We start from the raw sequence: 5647 nt of genomic DNA on the forward strand, positions 1-5647 counted from the left end.
AAAGCAGTGAAGAGTTTTTACGAGGATAGTGAGGCTCAAGTTAGAGTATGTAGGAAAGAGGGAAATTTTTTCCCAGTAAAAGTAGGCCTTAGACAAGGATGTGTGATGTCACCGTGGTTGTTTAATATATTTATAGATGGGGTTGTAAGAGAAGTAAATGCGAGGGTCTTGGCAAGAGGCGTGGAGTTAAAAGATAAAGAATCACACACAAAGTGGGAGTTGTCACAGCTGCTCTTTGCTGATGACACTGTGCTCTTGGGAGATTCTGAAGAGAAGTTGCAGAGATTGGTGGATGAATTTGGTAGGGTGTGCAAAAGAAGAAAATTAAAGGTGAATACAGGAAAGAGTAAGGTTATGAGGATAACAAAAAGATTAGGTGATGAAAGATTGAATATCAGATTGGAGGGAGAGAGTATGGAGGAGGTGAACGTATTCAGATATTTGGGAGTGGACGTGTCAGCGGATGGGTCTATGAAAGATGAGGTGAATCATAGAATTGATGAGGGAAAAAGAGTGAGTGGTGCACTTAGGAGTCTGTGGAGACAAAGAACTTTGTCCTTGGAGGCAAAGAGGGGAATGTATGAGAGTATAGTTTTACCAACGCTCCTATATGGGTGTGAAGCGTGGGTGATGAATGTTGCAGCGAGGAGAAGGCTGGAGGCAGTGGAGATGTCATGTCTGAGGGCAATGTGTGGTGTGAATATAATGCAGAGAATTCGTAGTTTGGAAGTTAGGAGGAGGTGCGGGATTACCAAAACTGTTGTCCAGAGGGCTGAGGAAGGGTTGTTGAGGTGGTTCGGACATGTAGAGAGAATGGAGCGAAACAGAATGACTTCAAGAGTGTATCAGTCTGTAGTGGAAGGAAGGCGGGGTAGGGGTCGGCCTAGGAAGGGTTGGAGGGAGGGGGTAAAGGAGGTTTTGTGTGCGAGGGGCTTGGACTTCCAGCAGGCATGCGTGAGCGTGTTTGATAGGAGTGAATGGAGACAAATGGTTTTTAATACTTGACGTGCTGTTGGAGTGTGAGCAAAGTAACATTTATGAAGGGATTCAGGGAAACCGGCAGGCCGGACTTGAGTCCTGGAGATGGGAAGTACAGTGCCTGCACTCTGAAGGAGGGGTGTTAATGTTGCAGTTTAAAAACTGTAGTGTAAAGCACCCTTCTGGCAAGACAGTGATGGAGTGAATGATGGTGAAAGTTTTTCTTTTTCGGGCCACCCTGCCTTGGTGGGAATCGGCCGGTGTGATAATAAAAAAAAATAAAAAAAAAAAATATCATCCTTCACAGATGACACTAAAATCTGCATGCAAGTACCATCCATTACTGACAGTTAACCTCAAATCAACATCCCATCAATGTAGGGTTAGCTATCTTGCTAAAAGTGGGCAGATATCACAATTCAAATGACCCTCTGAGCTGCAGACCAGGAAAATAATGAATATCCAATGAATATCCAATGGGACTGTTCATAGACCTTAGGAAAGTTGTCAGTACAGTAGACTCCAACATCATGCATCTTAAAATAAGACATAATGATGTCAGGGATCACATTCTTGTATACTTAAAATCCTATCTTAACATCAGGCAACAAGCAACATTTCTTTTTAACACACTGGCCATTTCCCACCAAGGCAGGGTGACCCAAAAAAGAAAAAACACTTTCATCCTCACTCCATCACTGTTTTGACAGGTGTGTGCTGATACTGCAGTTCAAAAACTGCAACATATCTCAACCCCTCCTTCAGAGTGCAGGCACTGTACTTCCCACCTCCAGGACTCAAGTCTGAATCCCTTCATAATGACAATCTCATCAATTCGATCTATCAGCATAGGGAGTGCCTTATGGTAGTGTTCTTGGCCCTGTGCTTTTCCTCAATTACATCAGTGACCTTCTTAATGCATCCAAGGTAATTAAACCTATTTTGTTTGCAGATGATTAACACTGTTAATGATGAGCTCATAACTCACTGACAAGACCTTCTGCATAAGTAACAGAGCTATAATTTTTTTTTCAACACGTCAGCAGTCTCTCACCAAGGCAGGGTGATCCAAAAATGAAAGAAACACTCATCATCATTCACACATAATCATTGTCTTTGCAGAGGTGCTCAGGTACGACAGAATGTATAACTCAATATAATAAATGATTCACACATTGGAAGACAAAATGAGGGAAAATTTTTTAGGTCTATATATTGACAGCAATTTAAAATTCAACACCAACATTCAACACATAACCAAGAAAGTTTTGAAAACAGTGGGCATCCTCTCTAAGATACAATGTGTCTCTCTAACCTATACTTACCTCACCTATGATATTTGTGCCTGGGGATCTACTACAGCAAATTACCTAAAGCCAACAATACTCCAACAATATATGAATGTTCACTCAAGAAAGTGCTAGACAACATATGTAAGTTTAAATTTACTCAACATACAAAATATTCACTCTTACTACTGTGTACAGTGGAACCTCGGTTTTTTGTGATTAATCAGTTCGAAAAAGTCTGACGAAAACCAAATCGTACGGAAACTGAAGCAATATTTCCTGTAAGAAATAATGTGAATCCAATTAATTCATTCCAGACACACAAAAATATAAAAAAAAATACATTTTATAGAGAATAGCTATAGTTTTACATACTGAAAACAATGAGAAATAAATATAAATGACTAATGAAATGGATAAATGAACATTTAACATTACTTTTACTGAAGACTCTTGATGGTGTATGGAAGATGGCGAGGAGGGAAGAGGGAGGAGGAGAGGTTATTGCTTGGAACAGGAATCCCCATTCAAAAGGAATTCAGGTATCAAGGCCCTATATGGGGTTACTTCCCTTCTTTGTCTTTTACTGGCACTAGGAGCAGCTTGAGAGTCACTGGACCCCTTTCGCACAAAAAATCTGTCCAGAGAGGTCTGTTTCTGGTGTCTCTTTAAGATTTGCCTTGAATTCTATCATGTTTCTCGCCTTCTTTCTTTGGTCCCATGATGGCTTATTTAGCAGTCACACTCAATAAACAAGCACAAAAAACAATGGATTATTAGGAAATGTTTTGGGTGAACGCTCAGGGTGATGCTCACTCAACGATAAACAAAGGGAGACTGAGTCACGATTGCATGGGCGCTCAATTCCAGGAAATGAATGGCTGAGTTATGCGATGAGGTGGATGAGTTTGGTATGGACCCTTTTCGATTGTATGAAAACCGAGCGAATGTACGAAAACTGGGACAAAATTTCATCGAAAACCGAATCATACGAAAACTAGGGCATACGAAAACTGAGGTTTGACTGTATATTAAATATACAGGACATTAAATATGAATATACGTTTTTTCAACATTTGAAAGTACAGTGGTCCCTCAATTATCGTCCATAATCCGTTTCTGGAAGTGGGACTATTATCGAAATGGACGATTTACGAATCAATTTTCCCCATAAGAAATAATGTAAATTCAATTAATCCGTTCCTGACACCCAGAAGTATTAAAACAAAAAATTTTTTTTATATGAAATATAGATGTAGTACATAAACAATACAGTGGCACATAATGAATTAAACATTAACAGAATAACACTTACCTTTATTGGCGATTCTTTGTGTATGGAAGACTGGAGAAGGAGACAGATTGGACGATTTACTGTTTGGAAGGGGAATCCCCTTCCATCAACACCTCGGGTACCAATTGCTTTTCTGGGGTTACTTCTCTTCTCTGTTTCTTAATGCCACTAGGACCACCTTGAGAGTCACTGGAGTCCTGTCTCACAAAAAAACTGTCCAGAGAGCTCTGTTTCTGGCATCTCTTTAAAACTTCCCTAAAATGGGCCAAGACTCTGTCACTGTACAAGTTGCTGATATGGCTTGCAACATCCTTCTCTGGGTGATGTTTCTCCATAAATATTTCCATCCTACCCCACATTTCAAAAATCTCCTTAATTTCTGAAGAAGGCACCTTCCTCCATCTCTCTTCCTCCTCCTCTGCAGCAAGATTCTGAGCTGCGATCTGTTGCTCTTCCTGCTGAAGCTCTTGCAGCTCCTCAGTGGTTAGCTCTTCGTTGTGGTCCTCCACCAACTCTTTGACATCCTCCAAACTCACATCCAACCCCATGGAACTCCCCAGTGCAACAAAAGAGTTTACAACTGACATAGGCTCATCAGGGGCTGCCTCAAACCCTTCAAAATCCCTCTTGTGGACACAATCTGGCCACAATTTTCTCCAAGCAGAGTTCAAAGTCCTGGTAGTCACTCCCTCCCAAGCCTTGCCTATAAGGCATATGCAATGGAGAATACTGAAGTGTTCTTTCCAAAAATCTCGTAGAGTCAAGCGAGTGTCTGAGGTCACATTCAAGCACCTTTCAAACATTGCTTTGGTGTAGAGTTTTTTAAAGTTTGAAATGACTTGCTGGTCCATGGGCTGGAGGAGAGGAGTGGTATTCGGGGGCAAGAACTTTACTGTGATGAACCCAAACTCAGAATTAGGTCATCCAAGTTTGGAGGATGAGCAGGTGCATTGTCCATTACTAGGAGGCACTTGAGATCCAATTTCTTTTCCAAGAGGTAATTCTTCACACTAGGGCCAAATACTTCATTGAACCACTCGACGAAAATGTCCCTTGTGACCCATGCCTTACTATTAGATCTCCAAAACACACACAATTTACTCTTCATAACATTGTTTTTCCTGAACACTCTGGGATTTTCAGAATGGTACACTAGTAATGGCTTAACTTTGAAATCCCCACTAGCATTAGCACAGAAAATTAGCGTCAGCCTGTCTTTCATAGGCTTGTGTCCTGGCAGCGCCTTTTCTTCCTGAGTAATGTAGGTCCTCTTTGGCATTTTCTTCCAAAAGAGGCCTGTTTCATCACAATTGAACACTTGTTCAGGTTTCAGTCCTTCACTGTTTATGTACTCCTTGAATTCATGCACATATTTTTCAGTCGCCTTATGGTCCGAACTGGCAGCCTCACCATGCCTTACCACATTGTGTATGCCAGTACGCTTCTTAAATCTCTCAAACCAGCCTTTGCTGGCCTTAAATTCACTCACATCACCACTAGTTGCAGGCAATTTCTTTACCAAATCGTCATGCAACTGCCTAGCTTTTTCACAAATAAGTGACGTCAAAAGACTATCTCCTGCTAATAGTTTCTCATTTATCCACACCAATAATAACTTCTCAACATCTTCGAGTACTGGTGATCTCATTTTTGTCAGAATATTTACCCCCTTTGCAACAACAGCATCCTTGATTTCCTTTTTCTTGGCTATGATGGAAGATATGGTTGTACGGGATATGTTATACATCCTGGCCAGTTCGCCCACACGTACGCCACTATCATATTGTTCAATGATGTTTTACTTAAATTCAATCGTATTTCTCACCTTCTTTACCAAAGGCTTGGCAATAGGAGCTTTCTTTGGAGCCATGGTAACTTATTTAGCACTTAAATAACTTGCAGGCACTAAAATAAATGGAATATTATGAAATATTTCGCTGGAGCACGTGAGGGGACCATCGCTCACTGGTAAACAATGGCACACTGGCTGGAAGGAAAGGCCCAGGCGGCTCAGAGCGTGAGTACGCATCCGGGACGAAGGACTATTAGCGAGTTACCGGACCATTTGCGAGCCAATATTTAAACG

Source organism: Cherax quadricarinatus, chromosome 14 (assembly GCF_038502225.1).
Source record: "Cherax quadricarinatus isolate ZL_2023a chromosome 14, ASM3850222v1, whole genome shotgun sequence".
Classification (NCBI taxonomy): domain Eukaryota; kingdom Metazoa; phylum Arthropoda; class Malacostraca; order Decapoda; family Parastacidae; genus Cherax; species Cherax quadricarinatus.